This window comes from Carcharhinus amblyrhynchos, chromosome 9 (genome assembly GCF_965287045.1).
Source record: "Carcharhinus amblyrhynchos chromosome 9, sCarAmb.v2.hapA, whole genome shotgun sequence".
NCBI lineage: Eukaryota > Metazoa > Chordata > Chondrichthyes > Carcharhiniformes > Carcharhinidae > Carcharhinus > Carcharhinus amblyrhynchos.
Genome location: NC_137332.1, coordinates 107,758,887 through 107,780,769, shown reverse-complemented (window position 1 = coordinate 107,780,769; position 21,883 = coordinate 107,758,887). Strand labels below are relative to the sequence as shown.

Sequence of the window (21,883 nt, the reverse complement as noted above, 5' to 3'; positions counted from 1 at the left end):
AATATCAATGTTACAAATCTCCCGGCAGCCACTGAGGGCGCCAGAGATCTCATCTGTTCAATTTGTGAATAGTATTTATTTTGCTGGTTTAAGTTCGAAAGTAGAAATTGATGTTTTAAAAATGAGAAGACAAAGCTAAATTCCCTTCTTGATTTCAGCAGTGACTTTCTCCACCCACAAGGATCTTCTCTCCCTCAGTTGTGTCTCTTTCCCCCAGCAGTGACTCTCCCCCAGCAGTGACTCTCCCCAAGCAGCGACTCTCCCCCCGCAGTGACTCTCTCCCCAAGCAGCGACTCTTTCCCCCATCACTGAGTCTCCTTCCCCCGGCAGGGACCCTCTCTCCCTCAGCAGTGACCCCTTCTCCTCAATCAGTGACATTCTGCCATAATTGACCCTCCCCACAACAGCGACAGTCTGCCCAACTGCGATTCTCTTCAGCCCCTGCCCCAGCTGTGACTATCTCCTCAACGTTGACCCTCTTTCCCCAGAAATGACCCTCATACCCCAGTAGTGATTCTATCCACGCCAACTATGAATCCCTTCTCCTGCAGCAGTGACTTTCCTTCTGTCCCAGCAGTGAATGTCCCCAATATTAACCCTCCCTGTCCCAGCAGTGTCTGTCCCCACCAGTGATCCTCCCTCTATCCCAGCAGTGACTGTCCCCACCAGTGACTCTCCCTTTGTCCCAGCAGTAACTATCCCCACCAGTGACCCCCCCCCCCCGTCCCAGCAGTGACCCTCCCTCTGTCCCAGCAGTAACTATCCCCACCAGTGACCCCCCCCTGTCCCAGCAGTGACCCTCCCTCTGTCCCAGCAGTGACTGTCCCCAGTATTAACCCTCCTTGTCCCAGCAATGACTGGCATTAACCCTCTCCCAAATCCCACCTTCGCCTCACGCCAAAAAAAAGTAGAGAAGCAGTTTTATGAAAATATTGATTTTATATTTGAAATTTATGTGGATACAGAGCTGTCAAAGAGATGTAAACATTTCCGTGCACAATACATGAAGTGTCTATGTGAGAGTTATTGATATATGTCCAGCGTATGTTTCAGGTGGTTGTCAGAGGCTTGGGGATTGGCGGTGGGCAGAGGGTGGTGTCCAGGGGACTGCGGCTGTCAAACTCCGCGTCGTTCGTGCTAAACAGATTTGTCAGCAATCAGGATTCTTTCTTTACATATTCACCCAGAAAGAGAATTAACAAATGAACAGATCTGCTGGTGAAGCTTCTTTCTTTTATATATTCAGCAATTTGACAGCGTAATGATTGACAGCAGGAAGACTGGGGCTGAAAGATATTTGAATCAAATAGAATGGAAACCGCTCTTTTGCTGGGGTGTGTCCAACACACTAAACACTGCCCCCCTATCCTGGCCCGATCTCTCTTTAATCTGCATTCTGATCTTGTTTACAATGCAGCAACGGTTATACCCTCACCTCCAAATCTGCACATTTATGCATCTTCAAATATATTTCACTTCTGCCCGTCACAAGTCTAGAGGTCTCTCCATAGATAATGCTGAACATTTCCACCATCTATTTTTCTATTTTAATTCCAGATCCTCACTATTTCGTGGCATGTAGTGCGTTAAACTCTGAATCTGTAATATTGAGCCAAGTCTGCCCCCTGGAACCCAGTAAGAAGTCTCACAACACCAGGTTAAAGTCCAACAGGTTTATTTGGTAGCAAACGCCACTAGCTTTCGGGGCTCTGACCTTTCGTCAGGTGAGTGGGGAAGTTCACTTTAACCTGGTGTTGTGAGACTTCTTACTGTGTTTACCCCAGTCCAACGCCGGCATCTCCACACCTTGGAACCCCAACAGCGCAGAAAAAGGCCATTCGGTCCATTGAAACTGTACTGACCCTCCGAAAGAGCAGGCTACCTAGCCCTGTGCAAAATATCGCTGGGAGGATTGTCCAGCTGTGTCGTTCTGCGGAAGGATCACTCAGATCCTTGCATCTGTCGCTCTTCACAGATGCTGCCTGAGGTTATCCGGCATTTTCTTTTTTTAATTACAGATGTCCTTGTTGGGCCCGAACCCCAGTTAATTCTCTCTTCGCTTGCCTCTCATTTGTCTGGCTCTGTGTCTTTCTCTCTTCCTGTCGCTTTGTCCCCATTAACTTCTCTGTTACTCATTTTCTCCTTGGTAGCATTTCTTCCAGTGACTCTCAGCCCTCGCACCTTCTCACCATGTACTTTCCCCTCCCACACCTTTCTCGTGTTTAGTATGTTAGACACGCTCCCGCAGAATCATTTCTATCGCGGTCATCATGGTGCCATCCTCGCCTTTCCGTATTTCTCTTCAATGCAGCGATCCAGGAAAGCGGAGACACTGACCGCCATGAACAGCTCACATATCCTGAAAGAAGGCGAGATATTAGCAAGCTGTAAGCTGATACACTTCCTACTGAACACCAACGCTGAGTAAACGTGTTTCAACGGGTAATTAAAATGGATTAGATTCCTGAGTTCCAACTGCAACCTTCAAACTGTACACACCTTCTCCAAATCCGGGATTCCAACTTGCTGTTTCCAGTATTTCCTTTTGGGGCCATTTTTCTTTTCTGCAGTAAATGTACCAAACATTAATATCTGTCACTTCCGGAAACACAATCTCTCTTTTAACTGCCTGGGTCACTTTATTTGTCCATTTTGTTTCTCTCTCTTTCCCCCTCCCGTCTTTTTATCTGTACTGCTCTCTCTCTGTTGCTCTCTTATGCAGTGTCTGGTTTACTCTCTTTGTTGCTCTCTCTCTCTGTGCCTGTTTTTCTCTCTGTTCTCGCTCTCTCTCTCACACACACACACCCGCAGCGTTTGGTTCTCTCAATGCCTGATATTTCTGCGGCTCTCTCTCTCTTCCACATACGCAGTATCTGCTTTGGTTTTCTTTGTTGCTCTCTCTCTCTCTCACACACACACATACACACGCAGTGTCTGGTTTTCTCTCTTGTTCTGTCCTTTCCAGATGAACACAAACAGAATTCAAAACAAAGCTTTGGCCACATTCTTCATTTTTGAACTGTTTGTTTCAGAAACATTTCCCAACGACTGATCATACCGGGGTCAACTTGATCAACCCTTTTTTTAAATGAGTTTAGATAATTTTCCCACTAGGAAGAACTTCCACAACCGAGGAAGGCACTTCATTCTGTCTGGCACACACAACTCAGAGAATTCTCCACACATCAATTATTCGGCTTACCTTTTTTTGATGGTAAGGTTGCCCGTCGAGCGATCGCGATTCTGTGAACCCTGTAAATAAAACATGAAAATAATGCATGGTGCTGTTATTCCAACAAAACTAAATTCGGTTTAAACTAAGTAGACGCGCGCAGTTTTTATACAATTGGGCTGCTAATCTTCCTTCCCTGGGTTACACAATATTTCGTTAAATGTTATTCAAGCGTTTAACTTATGATGTGGATATGCCGGCGTTGGACTGGGGTAAACACAGTAAAAAGTCTGGCAACACAGTTTAACTTAAGCAGGCTGCGCCGAGCTAAGTGCTGGAACAGTCTTTGAGGAGCCTTCAGCTCACACATCGTGTTAGCTTTCAGTGTTGGTGATACTTACTTAGCCCCAGAATTTACCGAAACTGAGCAAGTATGGGAGACGTTATATTAATATGTAAAGTGGCTCCTCCCACTTATACCAGTTCAAATCCAAACTGACAGACAGGGCTCTTACTTCCGGCCTTGGGTTTGATCTATATGTTCCAAACTGATTGGAGTAGGCATAGCACCTTCTCCAAGGCTTGATCCTATTTGCATCTTAGCCAAAAGGCTAAGATGCCGCTTTTAAAAATTGCTTCAAATGAACTGAAATGTAACCTAATGACTTCAGCCAAGCACAAACATGTGGATACTACAGTTGATCTTAGCCAAAAGGCGGAGAAGCCATTTGCCCTTTCGCTATTGCCCTGATTATTTTCTCTTTATCCCTTTCCACAGTGAATCTAACATAAGCAGTATCTTTTGCATATATACCTATGTGGAGCTTGCACATTCTCCCTGTGTCTCCTCCGATTTCCTCCCACAGTCCGCAAGATATGGAGGTCAGATGGATTGGCTGTGCAAAATTGCCCCTTAGTGTCAGGGGGATGAGCAGGATAAATATATGGGGTTAGGGGGAATAGGGTCTGGGTGGGATTGTTCGGTGCATGGCCTCCTTCTGCACTGTAGGGATTCTATGATATTAACAGGAGTAGGCTATTTGGTCCTGGAGTCAGCTCCACCACATGCTAAGATCTACGTATAATTGATTGTGGCTGTCCTGCCTGCCCCCCTCCCCATCTTAATCCCCCAACCCCACCCTCCCCCCCCCACCCCAAAGTCTTTGACTCCCTTGTAAATCAAAATTATCTCTAACTCAGCCTCAAGTCTATTCAATGCTCTCTGGGGAAGTGGAACTCTAAAAGTTAACCTCCCTCTGAGGGAACAAATGCCCCCTCATCACCATCATAAATGGAAACCCCCTTATTCTCAAATTGTCCTCAGTGTTCTAGATACTTGTATAAGGGGAAACATTCAGTCAGCATTCACTCTGTTTTTTATTAATGTCACAAGTAGGCGAATGAAATGAAGTTACTGTGAAAATCCCCTAGTCTCACCACCGCAGTGCCTGTTCAGATTCACTGAGGGAAAATTTAGCATGGCTTCTGGATGGTGGGAGGAAACTGGAGCACCTGGAAGAAACCCACACACACACATAGGGAGAATGTGCAAGCTCCACACAGACAGTGATCCAAGCCAGGAATCGAACCTGGGTCCCTGGTGCTGTGAGGCAGCAATGCTAACTAGTGTGCCACTCCATCCCTCCCAGAATCTGATATGTTTCGACAAGATCACCCCACATTTTCATAAAATTCAATGTGTAATGGACTCAATATGCTTAATCCTTCATTCTAAGACAATCCATTCAAGCTAGGAATCAACTGAATTGATGATACCTGAACATTTTCCAGGAAAAGAATATCCTTCCTTAAATAAAGGAATGAAAACTATACAGAAAATGCAGCAAGGCTTGCACCAATGGCCTGCAGAATTGTAACACAATTTGACTATTTTTACTGTTACAACCAGTTTGCCAGCATTTCACACTCCATGGAACCCCAAACCACCACATCCAACATCCATTCCCTCCATGACCATTGCACAGTGGCATCAGTTTCTGCTATTTACAAGATGCTCTGTAGTAACTCACCAAAACTCCTTTCTTCCAAACATACAACCTCTAATACTCAGATGGACAAGGGCAGTGGATACCTGGGAACCCCACCTCCTGGAAGTTCCACTCCAAGCCACTCACCGTCCTGACTTTGACATATGTCAGCCATTCCTTCACTGTGGCTGACTCCTGGAACTCCCTGCCTAACAGCATTGTGGGTGTACCTACACCACACAGATTGCAGCGCTTTATACAAATACATGAATAGGATCAGAATCACAGAATCCTGCTGTGAATGAGGAGGCCATTTGGCCCATTGAGTCTGCACCGACCACAATCCCACCCAGTCCTAATCCCCATAACCCCATGTATTTACCCTAGCTAAGCCCCCTGACACTAAGGAACAATTTAGCATGGCCACCTAACCCACACATCTTTGGATTGTGGGAGGAAACTGTGGCACCCAGAGGAAACCCACACAGACACAGGGAGAATGTGCAAACGCCACACAAACAGTATCCAAGCCGGGAATCGGACCCTGGCACTGTGAGGCGGTAGTGCTAACCACTGTCCCTCCGTGCCACCCACCATTTGGAGCCCATTTGGCTCCTTAAGCTTAATACGCCATTCCTAAGATCATGGCTGACCTATTGTTTTTCTGATTCTGCATTCCATATATCCTTGATTACCTTTGATTCTTTTCCCTAACAAGAATTTATCTACCCCTACTTTAAAAATATTTATCGATGCTAACTCCTCTACTTTCTAAGACAGAGTTCCAAGGTCATACAACCCTCTCATTCAAAAGTTTCCCTTCAAGAAACCATTAGGAATAGGTAATAAATGCTGGCTTAGCCAGTGATGTCTGGGGAAGCAATGGCTAAGTGGTGCTGTCACCAGAGGCAAGGAGTAATCCTCTGGGGCCCTGGGTTCAAATCCTACCATGGCAGCTGGTGCAATTTAAATCAAGTTTTAAAAAAAGTCTGGAATTAAAAGTCTAATACTGACCATGAAACAATTGCTAATAGTTCTTGATTTTATTTATTATTGTCACATGCATTAGTATTCAGCGAAAAATATTGTTTCTTGCGTACTATACAGACAAAGCATACCATTCATAGAGAAGGAAAAAAGAAAGTGCAGAATGTAGTGTTACCGTCATAGCTAGGGTGTAGAGAAAGATCAACTTAATGGGAGGTAGGTCCATCTAAAAGTCAGATGGCAGCAGGGAAGAAGCTGGTCTTGAGTCGATTAGTACGTGACCTCAGACTTTTGTATCTGTTTCCTGATGGAAGAAGGTGGAAGAGAGAATGTCCAGGGTGTTTGGTGTTCTCAATTATGCCGGCTGCTTTTCCGAGGCAGGGGGAAGTGTAGACAGAGTCAGTGGATGGGAGGCTGGGTTGAGTGATGGACTGGGCTTTGTTCATGATCCTTTGTAGTTGTCGTTGAAACCCATCTGGTTCAGTGAAGTTTATTAGTCACAAGTAGGCTTACATTAACACTGCAATGAAGTTACTGTGAAAATCCCCTGGTCGCCACACTCCGGCGCATGTTTGAGTACGTTGAGGGAGAATTTAGTATGATCAATGCACCTAACCAGTACCAGGGGGGTAGCTGCTTATAGATTCCCTTTTAGACAGTCGGTGCTAACTCAATGGGCCAAATAGCCTCCTTCTGCACTGTAGGGATTCTATGATTTCTACCTATATTGATATGGCCCATCCGCTTGCACCTTTTTGCACTCCTCCCTCAGAATTCTGTGTCAATCAGTGACATCTCCTATCGTGGTACCCGGCAAGTAACATATCTGAATATAAAAGTAAAATACTAGTTCTGAAAAAGAAATATACAGACTTGAAACATTATTTCTCCCTCCACAAATACTGACATGTGAGTTGATCCAACATTCTCTATTGTTTTTTTAAGCAAAAATAACCTTTCTGGATTTACAATTACAGCCACAGAAAAGTTTGTTTCTTCTCCTAACTATAAAATTCCCTGTCACCGTTTCCTGTCCAGACTTCCTCCAATCCCTACATAACTTAGACAGTCATGGTGCAGTGGACTTGGCTAAGGCTTCACTCCCAGAGGAACCATCATGTTCAGTAGTATTCAGAACTGAATGGTGATTGGAAATTGAGTTGCTCTTAGGGTATGCTACATGACTATCTGGTGATCGCTCATTCCACCCCCTCTGTCTGTCCACGCTTATGTTGTGGGGTAACCACATATAGAATGTACTAATTTTGAAACTCTCAGTCTTGCAGATACACCAGAGAAATGAAAACTATAGTTTAAGCGCTGCAACATGCGCTTGAACAACTGCAGCTGCGGTTCATGCAAATGTGGCCAGGATATAAGAACCATCCCAAAGTTCCCACGTGGAACATAATGTGTACTCTTCTGGTCCAAGTTGTCCTCTATCTATTGGGCATTTGACTGACTTAAGAGGAATAATCTTAAGGCTACAATAAAAAACACATACCAGGGATGCACACCGAGACAAATATCAACTGCTGCTGGAAGGTCATCAACTCGGTAAAGGGCGCACTTTGGTTTGCCTGAAACTTGCTGATCTTCCAGCTGAAAGAACTGTCCTCGACCGAGTGTTGCAGACTGGCACATTCCAAGGTCCAGGACTACGTGCTGAGGGACACACTGAAGCTTGGAGCAGCTGCTGCAAAGGCACAATGGGGAAAGGCCACACTGTAAGGCCTTTTAACGGAGGCAGACCGAGGGCCCAGGAACTGCAGAATACCCTTGACCTGCGTAACTGTGTGCCAATCTGAGCAATAACAGCACACAGTAATTTATTGAGGCATGTATATAGTTTTAAGTATTGAAATGTAATGACGGCAATTTGTATAAATCTGTAAAAATGTTTTGATTCTGCATTGTTTGCAATTCAAAGCCCTGTACATTTGCAATAGTTTAATTGAGATTTTTATGAATAAAGTATATTTTTGGAAAAAAAAACCACATACCAACTACTCACCAATCATCTCTTGGAATATAGTGTTCAATTCTGGTTGCCACATTACCAGGAGGACGTGAAGGTTTTGGAGAGGGTACAGAAAAGATTTACTCGAATGTTGCCTGGTATGGAGGGCATTAGCTATGAGGAGAGGTTGGAGAAACTTGGTTTGCTCTCACTGGATCGATGGAGGTTGAGGGGTGACCTGATAGAAGTCTACAAGATTATGAGGGGCATGGACAGAATGGATAGTCAGGTGCTTTTTCCCAGGATGGAGGACTCAATTACTAAGGGGCACAAATTTAGGGTGCAAGGGGCAAGGTTTAAAGGAGATGGACCAGGCAAATTTTTTACACAGAAGGAGGTGGGTGCCTGGAACTCGCTGCCAGGCGAGGTAGTGGAAGCAGATACGATAGTGAGTTTTAAGGGGCATCTGGACAAATACAAAAATGCTGGGAATGGACGGATATGGTCCCCAGAAGGGTAGGGGGTTTTAGTTCTGTTGGGCAGCATGGTCGGTGCAGGCTTGGAGGGCCGAACAGCCTGTTCCTGTGTTGTAGTTTTCTTGGTTCTTTGTTCTTTGTCAGCTTCCCTTGTGCTGACATGGCAGCATGGTGGCACAGTGGTTAGTGCTGCTGCCTCACAGCGCTCAGGATTCAGGATCAACTCTGGCCTCAGCTCACTATCTGTGTGGAGTTTGCACATTTTCCCCGTGTTTGCATGGATTTCCTCTGTGCGCTCCAGTTTCCTCCCACAGTCCAAAGATGAGCAGGTTAGGGTTGCTTCGCCCTGTTAAATTGACCCTGGTGTCAGGGGGATGAGCAGAGTAAATGTGTGAGGTTACGGAAATAGGGCCTGGGTGGGATTGTGGTCAGTATAGACTCAATGGGTTGAATGGCCTCCTGCTGCACTGTAGAGATTCTATGACATCACTTTTTATATAGGACATTTGCTTAAATATTTTTACTGAACTCATTATTATTTATATAACAGGCTAATTTTATGACAAAAAACCTTCAGTGTTTTGATATCCTTATTATTTACTTTTAAATTTAGCTGTTTGATCTGTGCAAAAACTTTCATAATTTCAGCTTTTCCATTCATTGCCTTGTCCGCTGTAATTGCCAGTCTGGCGGCTGTACGAGACCATGTAGAACGACATAACAGGAAGAGTGCACACTGAACCCCATCAGCCTGTTTCTCAATTCGATTAGATCTTGGCTGACCTGTGCCTCAACTCTATTCAACTACTTGTGCCCTGCATCCTTTGATAACCTGGCATCAAAATAATTTATCAGCCTTAATCTTTAAATGTCCCTTTTTAAATTGGTTTTGCAGTGTAGTAACTTGGCTCCACAAGTTCTGAACGAACAAAGAACTTTTATTAACAATTCACAGGATGATGCAGACTTGGTGCTTCTAGTCATAGCCTCTAGGGTGTAACTGTGAGCAACAGGTAAAGATGCTGTTAACACATATATCTGTACACCATAGAAAAATAGCATAAAGTTAGGTAGACTAGATATAGTCAGGCACATTGATAACCCACATTATGGAAACAACTGTGATTTTAGTCACAAACATAGGGCATAAAATTCACTGCTGCTAACAGAGCAATAGTCAGGGACAATAAAAAGACTGCCTGTGGTGTAGGAATAACACCAGATGTGTGGGACCAAGTTATAAGAAGCAAATGGTATACAAGATGTGTTGTTTCTACAACTAAGCATAAAAGGGGGAAAAAGGTCACTGAGATAGTCGGGACAGCAGTGATTAAGTTGGCAAAGGGTTGATTACCGCCAATCTGAACTGGACATGTAACAGTGTTAGATAAGATGGATGAGTTTACTAATGCACTCTTGTGATAACAGGAGACATTGTTAGATGGGGAGTAGAGGGGATGGAAACTTGGGGCACCTCGAGCCAATAGGGGAATGACAACACATTGATGGGACAGGGACCACCAATTAGGGGAGAACCACACATTGCCAAGCCATTACAATGCTTGTAAAAAAGTATAAAATGTGCTGCAAATCTATGTAAGGTGTGCCTATTTTATTGGACACCCGGTCTTGCAAGAACGTTAAATAAAATATCTTGCTCCTTCAGAACTTGACTTGACTAAATTGTTTGACTATGAGCTGCGTTTCTCACATAACTGAGCAAAAGCCCACACGCTGCTCAGTGGATCCCACAGCCCGACAATATCCTCCAGAAGATCACCCTAAAAGGGGCTCACTACTACATCCCTCCCTTTCTTAATATACAGAATGATAGTTAACTTACACAGTCCCCCATAATTTACAACCATAAAATCATAAAACCCCCTAGAGTGCAGAAAGAGGCCATTCGGCCCATTGAGTCTGCACCAACTCTCTGGCAGAATGACTTACCTAGGCCCTCTCCACTGCCCGTAAGCCCACACATTCACCCTGACTAACCCATCTAACCTACACATCTTGGAATACTAAGAGACAATCCACGTAACCTGCACATCTTTGGGCTGTGGGAGGTAACTGGAGCATCCAGAGGAGATCCATGTAGAGACAGGGAGAATGTGCAAACTCCACACAGACAGTCACCTGAGGCTGGAATTGAACCTGGGTCCCTCATGTTGTGAGGCTGCAGTGCTAATGCTGAATTATTCTCTTATTGTAAGCAGACAGGCTCTGCTTACTCTTTCATCTGTGTCCCAGGTGGCCCTTCCAGTGACGCATGAAGGATTCTGCTTCCTTGAATCTGCAAGTCCCTGGAGAGAGATTTCTCCCTACACCTATAACACTCTGTGATAATCCTAGGCTGTTGATTCCTCCTCCTGGATCTTCTAACTCTATAACTCTATTAGCTTCTGTATTTGTTTGTTGATTGGGACTGATGTATTTACTTTGGCATTACTGCTGTCTGCAGCGTCCTATCATAACAGATGGACTGTGTCATTCTAAATGCTCTAAAGTTCCTGGGCACTATTCTCAACACTCTTCACCACTAACCCTGTTCCAGCACTCCCTTAAAATTAATCTCTGAGTCTGCCAGCAACTTGCTCAGTCTAGACTCATCATTGACACCCCAAACCAAGCAATTCGTCAGCATATCATTTAGTGTTGTACCAAAGTCACAATGATCTGTAATTTCCTAAGCCTTGTTATGTAAACAATAAAAACTTACAGAAGAAAGCCATTAGGCCCATCAAGCCTGTAACAACACTCCAATAGATCATCTCACCTCGGCTGCACTCCCCTCCACGCAGACATAGGAAGAACGTGTAGACTCCGCACAGAGAGTGACTCAAGCCAGGAACTGAACCTATGTCCCTTGCGCTGTGAGGCAGCAGTGCTGACCACTGGGCTACCGTGTCACCCACTGAGCAAACCGATAGAGCTGTGGGCTAACAAGCCTGATGTCCTGATGGACTTCATACAAGGGTCTTAAAAGAGGTGGCTAATGAGATAATAGATGTGTTGGTGTTAATTTTCCAAACTTTGTTTGGTTCTGGAAAAGTTTGTTCAGATTGGAAATATTCAAGAAGGGAGGAAGGCAGAAAGCAGGAAATTATGGGCCAGTTAGCTTGACGTTTGTCATGGGAAGGTGTTAGAATCAATCACAAAGTTAGGGCTGGACACTCAGGCAAAATGAAATAATTTGGAAGAATCAGTATGTTTCTGTGAAAGTGAAATCATATGTTCTGGTTTTCTCCCACAGTCCAAAGGTGTGCAGGTTAGATGGATTCGTGTCAGGCAGACAAGCATGTAATCAGGAGTGCTAATGGATTGCTATCCTGCATTGAGAGAGGAACTGAACATAAAAATAAGGATTAAGCTCTTCAGTGATAAAGGGCATTGGTGAGGCCATACCTTGAAACTGTGTGCAGTTTGGCCTCCTTATTGAAGGAAGGGTGTAAATACTTTGGAACAGTTCAGAGGAATTTTCATCGAATCATCGAATCCCTACAATGCAGAAAGAGGCCATTCAGCCCATCAAGTCTGCACTGACCACAATCCCACCAGGCCCTACGCCCTATAACCCCACATTCTTGTTCCGCTAATCCCTCTAACATACACCTTCCGGGTCACTAACGCACAACTTGGCACGGCCAATGCAACTTAGAGTGTGGGAGGAAACCAGAGCAGCCAGAGGAAACCCACACAGACATGGGGAGAATGTGCAGATTCCATACAGAGAGTGTCCCAAGCTGGGAATTGAACCCGAGTCCCTGGCACTGTAAGGCAGCAGTCTTTACCTCTATGCCGCCCCTTGATTGAAAGACCCTCAACAATATTAACAAGGTGGACAACAAAAGGATGTTTTCTCTTGTGGGGGAGTCCAGAACCAGGAGGTACTCTTCTAAATTAGGAGATAAACTTTATTTATTAGTGTCATAAGTAGCCTTACATTAACACTCCAGTGAAGGTACTATGAAATCCCCTAGCCACCACACTCGGGCACCTGTTCGGGTACACTGAGGGAGAATTTAACATGGCCAATGCACCTAACCAGCACGAATTTCAGACTGCGGGAGGAAACCGGAGCACCCAGAGGAAACCCACACAGACACGGGGAGAATGTGCAAACTCTATACAGACAGTGACCCAAGCCAGGAATTGAACCCAGCTCCCTGGCTCAAGGGGCCGAATGGCCTAGTTCTACTCCTATCTTATATGTGTGAGTCGGAGGCATTGAAGGAAGGTGGTGTGAGCATGTTGAGAATGATGAATGGGGAGAATTTACTTTGTCACAGGATAACAGGGTGTAATTAGCGATTTTGCCAAGAGTACTATGGCAGTGTGACAAGGGTAGAAATCTGTGGGGTAGCAGTGCTAACCACTGTGCCACCAAACCGCTTCGAGGAGGGTTGTGAGACTCTGGAACTTCTTTGCCTCAGAAGGTGAAGGAAGTTGGGGTCAGTGAATATTTTTAAGGCAGACAGATAGTTGTCAGGCAAGGGAATCAAAGGTTATCCAGGGAGGTGAAGTGGGGTGGGGGTCGGGGGGATGGTGGATGGAGAACATAGATATCAACACAAACAGGTCAGCCACCATCTTATTAGAACATAAGAACATCTTATTGAATGGACAGTGCAGGCTCAAGGGGCCGAATGGCCTACTTCCGCTCCTATCTTATATGTACGAGTGGGAAGGCATTGAAGGAAGGTGGTGTGAGCATGTGTGTCAATGTTGAGAATGATGAACAGGGAGAATTTACTTTGTCACAGAGTAACAGGGTGTAATTAGCTATTTTGCCAAGAGTACACTCCAATGAAGTTATTGTGAAATCCCCTAGGCACCACACTCGGGCACCTGTTCAGGTACACTGAGGGAGAATTTAACATGGCCAATGCACCTAACCAGCACGAATTTCAGATTGTGGGAGGAAACCAGAGCACCCAGAGGAAGCCCACACAGACACGGGGAGAACATGCAAACTCTACACAGACAGTGACCCAACCGGGAATTGAACACAGGTCCTTGGCTCAAGGGGCCGAATGGCCTAGTTCTACTCCTATCTTATATGTATGAGTGCTGCGACAGGGATAGAAATCTGGTCATAGGCAACCAGACCATAGGAACAGAGGAATTAGGAGCAGAATTAGGCCATTCAGCCCTTCGAGCCCGCTCCGCCATTCAATCAGATAATGGCTGATCACCCCCTGGTTCCAAATCCACCTCTCCACCTGTTCCCCATATCCCTTTAACTCATTTTTAAATGAGAATTATGTCCACCTTCTTATTGAAATCTGCCTCACATGCCAGGAACCCGGGTTCGATTCCTGTCTCGGGTCACTGTCTGTATCAAGTCCATACATTCTCCCCATGTCTATGTGGGTTTCCTCCGGGTGCTCCGGTTTCCTCCCACGCTCCAAAGATGTGCAGGTTAGGTTGATTGGCCATGGTAAAAAAAGCCCTTTGTGTTAGGGGGATGAGCAGAGTACATCGGGGAGGGGTGGAGGGGGGTGGTTTCAGGGATAGGGCCTGGGTGGGATTGTGGTCAGTGCAGACTTGATGGGCCAAATGGCCTCCTTCTGCACTGTAAGAATTATATGATTCAGATTCCACCTCGAAATGGGGCAGCAAGTTCCCCAAATTCAACACCCTCTGATCTGTGACTGATGGAGCAAAGACAGGAATGCTCCGACTCATGAGGGTTTAATGTGATGTCAAAGCTCAGACAGAGTGGAGCCAGTTGCCTGGAGGATGGTCCGTACTGGGGCAGGGAGGTGGGTGCGGGGTGGTGTCATTCAGCTTGGAGCTGATGCAGGAATAGATCAGGCAGCGAGCAATGTTTGCAATCAGCAGGCAAGCGAGTCTATAGTTGACAAAAGCAATGTTTGTCTAAGGCATCATGAGAAGGTGCAAAACTCCCAAGCACAGGACCACGCAGTCAAGGTTAGATAGCATGTCGGGAGTACATTGCCAGTGAAAACGTTAGTATTAGTCACTCGCAGAGTCAGACTGGGATCAGTCACTCCCGGAGTCAGACTGGGATCAGTCACTCCCGGAGTCAGACTGGGATCAGTTACACCCAGAGCCAGACTGGGATTTTACTCCCAGATTCAAACTGGGATCAGTTACACCCAGAATCAGGCTGGGATCAGTCACTCCCAGAGTCAGACTGGGATCAGTCACTCCCAGAGTCAGGCTGGGATCAGTCACTGCCAGATTCAGACTGGGATCAGTCACTCCCGGATTCAGACTGGGATCAGTCACTCCCAGAGTCAGACTGGGATCAGTCACTCCTGGAGTCAGACTGGGATCAGTCACTCCCAGAGTCAGATTGAGATTAGTTACTCCCCGGTCACCAAAGACCCTTAGACAGCACCTTCAAAACCCATGACCACTTCCATCTAGAAGGACAAGGGTAGATGATACCTCCAAGCAAGTTCCCCTCCAAGCCACTCAGCATCCTGACTTGGAACTGTATTGTTATTCCTTTGCAGTCGCTGGGTCAAAACTTCTTCCCTCCTGGCATCATGGGTCAACTCACAGCAAGTGGGCTGCAAGCGATTCAAGAAGGTGGCTCACCACCACCTTCTCAAGGGCAATTAGAGATGGGCAATAAATGCTGGCCAGCCAGCAATGCCCATGTTCCATGAGTGAATTAAAAAAAGCTATGTCAGTGCTTTGTCGATTGTAACTGTATTACTGGGACTTTGATAATTAAATTCATCAGATAATATTATATTAACAGCACAGGAACAGGCCATTCAGCTCGACAGGTTTAAACTCCAATGGAGCTTTCTCCTACACGTCTTCATTTAGCCACAACAACATATGCTTCTTTTCACTTCTCTCTCAACTGCTCTCTGTCCTCTTAATAAAGACATCTGTGCAATGATTGTGTGGGCGGAGGTTGCTATGTGACATGGTGTCAACTGTCAAGACTTGATCTGAAATAGAGATGGAAAGACAAAGATCTCTTCTAGCTCAGGCTTGTTTGTACATGTTGTTCTTAGGCTGGATATTTTCTGTATTATTTAGTTAATTGGCACAGGAAGAAAGGCTGCTATTGCCACCTATACACCAACAGATTAGGTAGGAGACCTCAGAGTGGGGGAGATTAATGTAATGCTCCAGAATTTAAGATCAGGAGTATGTCAGTCAGTTCATCAGTTGTGCCCTGACGTTCAGTTTGATCATGGTTGACTTGTGCCTCAACTCTGCTTTTCCATCTCCCCTTCAAATGCCATAATACCCTGAGCCCCATAAAAATCTATCAATCTCAGTCCTGACAGATCCGACTCTCCCAACAGTCGCAACCCTTTGTGGGAGAGAGTTCAAGATTTCTGTTGTCTATTTTGTGAAAAGATGTTCCCTAATTTCACTTTTAAATGCACAAACACTAATTTTAAGTTGGGGTGGAACTTTCCTGTCCATCCCACTATGGGTAGCAGGCAGCACGGGTCTATGCAAAGGCCAGTTGACCTCAGATGGAATCTCCTGGTCTTGGGGGAGTGCAGCTGGAAAATCTATGATTCCCCCACCAAAGGAAATAGTTTTAATTCTTCTACCAGTTTAAAATGTTGGATAAAATCACTGATTAATATTCATAGTCTAGGCTTTGTCTTACTGGATGTCATGTGATTTCTTTGTTTTTTTAATATATTTTTTGTAAAGAGGACTGGGCCTATGTTTGAGGGTGGCCTTCCTTCCTCCACGACACTCTGCCACAGCTTCAAGATTGTATCTGTGCAGGCAGGCGGAAACCTGTTACATCTGCAACAGTATTTAAAAATAACCTTCTTCTGCAGTGCTTAGCACCACAAAATGAAAGTAGGGCAAGCAGAAGATAAGAGGTAGAAGTGAAAATTGCATTATCTGCATTATGCTGGTCTCAATTTGGAAGCCGCTGAGGTGTAGTGGAACACAGAAAGAAGTCTCACGACGCCAGGTTAAAGTCCAACAGGTTTATTTGTAGCAAACACCACTAGCTTTTGGAATTAGCTGTTCCTTTGTCAGGTGGGTGGGAGTTCTGATCACAAACTGAGCATATAAAGACACAAACTCAATTTACATGAATAATTATTGGAATATGAGTCTTTACAGCTAATCAAGTCTTAAAGGTACAGACAATGTGAGTGGGTAGAGCATTAAGCACAGGATAAAAAGATGTGTATTGTTTCCAGACAGGAAAGTTAGTGAGATTTTGCAAGTCCAGGCAAGTTGTGGGGGTTACAGATAGTGTGACATGAATCCAGTATCCCGGTCTCTCTTTAATCCCCAATTCACATTTAGTAGCTCTCCCCTTTAGTCAGTCACTCTCCCCTTTGCTTCCAGTTTACAGTCATTCTCGCTTTAATTTCTTTCTCACTGTCAATCCATAAGTTTATTTTGTTTACTCACAAGTAAGCCAACATTAACACTGCAACAAAGTTACTGTGAAAATCCCCTAGTCATGACACTCCAGTGCCTGTTCGGGTACATCGAGGGAGAGCTTAGCATGGCTAATCCATCTAGCCAGCACATCTTTCAGACTGTGGGAGGAAACCAGAGCCAACCCATGCAGACACAGGGAGAATGTGCAGACTCTGCACAGTGACCCAAGCTGGGAATCAAGCCCAGATCCCTGGTGTTGTGTTGTGAGGCTGCAGTGTTAACCACTGCACCGCTGTGCATCCACTCCCAGTTCAGTCAGTCTCTTTATAAACCCCAATTCACAGTCATTCTTTCTGTAACCCTCAGTTCATTGCAGTGACTCTTGCTCTGAACCCCAGTTCAAAGTCCCCCTCCCAATAACTCCCAGATCACAGGGACATTCTCCTTTTAATCTCCAGTTTCTAGAAACAGGAGGAGGTAGTTCACATTAACCTCAGACAAATAGCATACTGCTGCCTTTAAAATAAAATCACAAACAATGCATTGGGCCTAGCTGACATACATACGATCTCAATTGGTTCCAAACTAAATCCTCAATTCTGGTTACAATGTCAATGCTCAGATTGGACCGGGCAAACCTTTTCCTTGCTTGTTCAAAAAACCAAATTCAAAATTCAGTTGAATCCAATTCAAGGTCCCTTCAAGAGAGAAAACAAGATCCAAACTGACAAGATAAGACATTGCATCCCAACTTGGGCTTGACCTGATACTTGATCTTAACCAAAACAGGCGGAGAAGTTTATGGTCATATGGATTCAAAAAATTTACTCTGTTTCTCTCTCCTCAGATGCTGCCAGACCCACCAAGTATCTGTTTTAAACCACATAGCTGTGAACAGATCGATGCTAACAAACTGTGGTTAGTTGGGTGAGTTAGATAGAATGGTGAGGTTGTGAAGTCGCTACCTGGAAGCTTTTACAGAGCCGAGCATTATCAAACCTGCGGTAATAAGTTGGTTTATTACTTCTGCATGCTGAAAAACAGAGCAAAAGCAGTTGGGCCATCATTCCTACCACTCTGTCCTTGAAATTCCATCCAGGACGCTAACGACTTTGCAATGAGTTGATAAGTGGCCACTCTTGTTGATGCAGAATCTTGAAAAGGAGTCTGAATTGTAACATTGGACATGAAGAGCAAATAAAACCAAAACACTGGGGATTCTGGAAAGCAGAAATAAAAACAGAAAATTCTGGAAAGGCTTGGTGGGTCTGGCAGCATCTGAGAAAAGAGAAACAGAGTTAATTTTTTGAGTCCACATGACCACAAACTTCTCCGCCTTTTTTGGTTAAGATCAAGTATCAGGTCAAGCCCAAGATGGGATGCAATGTCTTACCTTGTCAGTTTGGATCTTGTTTGTCTCTCTTGAAGGGACCTTGAATTGGATTCAACTGAATTTTGAATTTGGTTTTTTGAGCAAGCAAGGAAAAGGTTTGCCCGGTCCAATCTGAGCATTGGCGTTGTAACTTTAAGGGTAAAGTAAAATTTTTTTAAAAAGACCATAAGCAATGAGAACAGGAGTAGGCCATTCTGCTCCTCGAGATTGCTCCAGCATTCAATAGGATCATGGCTAATTCGACATTCCTCACACCCACTTCCCTGTCCTTTCCTCGGAACCCTTAATTCCCTTATTGATCAAAGATCTATCTACCTCAGCTTTAAATATACACAAGGATTCTGTGGCCATAGCTCTTTGTGGCATGGTGTTAGACTCACAAGCCTCTGAGAGATGAAATTCCTCCTCATCTCTGTCTCACATTATGCTCCTGTATTTATTATTGACTCTGAGACTATGCCATCTGGTCCTGGACTCTCCCATGAGGGGAAACATCCTCAGCCCCGGTCAAATTCCTAAAGCCCCTTTCATTGGGATCATCTCTCATTCTTTTAAATTCCAATGAGTAAAGTCACAACCTGTTTAACCTTTCCTTGTAAGACAATCTCTCCTTACCAGGGATCATCGTAATGAACCTTCTCTGAATTGCGTCAATGAAATAATGGCACACACACACACACACGTATACATAAACACACGCATGCGCGCACACTAATGCACACACACATGCGCGTGCGCACACACACACATACACGCACACACACACATGCACACTAATGCACACACACATGCGCATGCGCACACACATGCACACACTGACACACACTTACACACACACACACACATGCGCACACACACTCAATGCCCAGACAAGTACAAGGACTGAGAGGAGCTGATGGAATTTTAACACTGAGCTGAGTGATACTCTGCAAGCTCCCAAATAAACCTGTTGGACTTTAATCTGATGTTGTGAGGCTTCTTATTGTGCCTCACGGCACCAGGGACTCGGGTCCGATTCCTGGCTTGGATCACTGTCTGTGCGGAGTCTGCACATTCCCCCTGTGTTTGCGTGGGTTTCCTCCTGATACTCCGGTTTCCTCCCACAGTCCAAATATGTGCGGGTTAGAGGGATTGGCCGTGCTAAATTGCCCCTTAGTGTTGGGGGACTAGCTAGGGTAAATGCATGGGGATAGGGCCTGGGTGGAATTGTGGTTGGTGCAGATTCAATGGGTCGAATGGCCTCCTTCTGCACTGTAGAGATTCTATGTTAACAGACATTGCATTTCATCTGCCACATGATTGTCCTTTCCACACACTCATTTCACAATACTTCCAAGTTCTGTGGCATCTGCAAGTATTGCAATTGTGCCACAAAAGCAAAAAAAATCTATCAAGTAAAGGACGTGATGCACCTCGACATACTTGAGTGACCTCTGGGAAATCCTACAATTTACCCGGTTCCCAGTCTAAAAACCAGCATTCATCACTACTCTCTTTCCTGTCAGTCAACCAATTTCTACACTGCCTTTGTCCTTTCTATGGCCTTCAACTGTTCTGACATGCATTTTATTAAACTCTGATTGGAACATTAAGCAATAATTAATTTAATTATGTGTGCACAATGAGCTTATGAAACCATTGTTTGTTCAAATGGTACTCAAGCTCTCAGAGCCAGGGTTTGACAGAAGCACCTTTGCCTAGTAAAAACGAAACTGCTGTTGTTTGCATTATAAATGAAACTAAAGTTTACGGGAATTACTGGTTTCCTTTTCAGTAAAGAACCGAGCTAGATTTACATTCTCTTCCTCCTTTGTAAACACACAAGTGCTAATAATGAGGAGGGGGAGGGGCAGCTGCAGAACTGACCCCAGAGTCTCTGTATTGGAGAGATGGTAGATCAGTCAAATTTCCTCTATGTGTGTGTGTGTTTGTGTGTGTGTGTGTGTGTGTGTGTATATATATACATGTGTGTTAGCCTGTGTGAGTACTCTGTCTGTCTGGTTGTAAGATCTGGCTTGGCTGGTGGTGAGAAGGGCACTCCCCGTCAGATCCTTTATGCACGCTCGAGGTCTCAACATCACCGCACGCTGCCCTCGAAGCGGCTGTGGGGCTGATGAGACGGTCGCACACCTCCTTATGGAACGTGCCTTTGCAAAGAAGGTCTGGAGTGAGATGCAATGGTATTTGTCGAGGTTCGTCCCCAACAGCTCGGTGACGCAGGACTCTGTGCTCTACGGGCTGTTTCCGGGGACGCACAACGAGACAAATATCAACTGTTGCTGGAAGGTCATCAACTCGGTGAAGGACGCACTTTGGTCCGCCCGAATCTTGCTGACCTTCCAGCTGAAAGAACTGTCCTCGACCGAGTGTTGCACACTGGCACATTCCAAGGTCCAGGACTATGTGCTGAGGGACGCGCTGAAGCTTGGGGCAGCTGCCACAAAGGCACAGTGGGGAAAGGCCACACTGTAAGGCCTTTTAACGGAGGCAGACCGAGGGCCCGGGAACTGCAGAATACCCTCGACCTGCGGAGCTGTGTGCCAACCTGAGCACTAACGGCACACAGTAATTTATTGAGGCATATAGAAAGTTTTAGGTATTGAAATGTAATCATTGTAATCAGCACAAATCTGTAAATATTGAGGCATGGATATAGTTTTTTAAGTTTTGAAATGTAGTCATTGTAATTCGTACAGATCTGTAAAAATATTTTGATTCCACGTTGTGTTTGCTATTCAAAGCCCTGTATATTTGAAATTGATTAATTGAGTTTTTTTTATGAATAAAGTATATTTTTGGTTAAAAAAAAAGTCTGTCTGGTTGTATCACAGCTTGGTATGGCTCCTGCTCTGCCCAAGGCCGCAAGGAAATACAAAAGATCGCAAATGTAGCCCAATCCATCACGCAAATCCCATCCATTGACTCTGTCTACACTTCTCATTGCCTCGGAAAAGCAAGACCCCGGGCATTCTCTCTTCCAGCTTCTTCCATTGGAAAAAGATAGAGAAGTCTGAGATCACGTACCGACTGAATCAAGAACAGTTTCTTCCCTGCTGCCATTAGACTTTTGAATGGACCTACCTCGCATTAAGTTGATCTTTCTCTACACCCTAGCTATGTCTGTAACACTACATTCTGCACTCTCTCCTTTCCTTCTCTATGAACAGTATGCTTTGCCTGTATAGTGTGCAAGAAATACACTGTATAATAATACATGTGACAATAATAAATCAAATCAAATCAGTCTGACTGTGTGTGTCTCACTCTGTATGCGCATGCCTGATTGTGAGCCTCTTTGGGCAGAAATTTCTGATTTTGATTTGGCAAAGTGTTGTTTCGGGTGAAAAAGGCGGGCTATGGCTCATCAGCAGCATTTGCCATTCTTCCCTCCTGATTTTTAGCCACTTAGTAAAAACAGATTTCACAGGTTTCATGCTGCCTCTTTGGCGGGCAGATTTTATTTTGCTCATCCCATCGTCAGTTGAGTGCTGCCATTCGCAGGGCGCTCCATTTAAATGCCACTACTGGCACCACCCACCTCCC

The 21,883-nt window shown here is 44.9% G+C and overlaps 1 long non-coding RNA gene across 1 annotated transcript; it reads right to left on the bottom strand.

Moving 5' to 3' along the window:
- Positions 1–919: 919 nt before the first annotated feature.
- On the bottom strand, positions 920–3,621 carry LOC145348167 (uncharacterized). Its single transcript, XR_013887915.1, has 4 exons — positions 3,574–3,621; positions 3,203–3,252; positions 2,500–2,564; positions 920–2,359 (listed from the first exon to the last, which is right to left on the bottom strand). It is a non-coding gene; the product is annotated as an uncharacterized LOC145348167 (long non-coding RNA).
- Between the last annotated feature and the right edge of the window lie 18,262 nt (positions 3,622–21,883).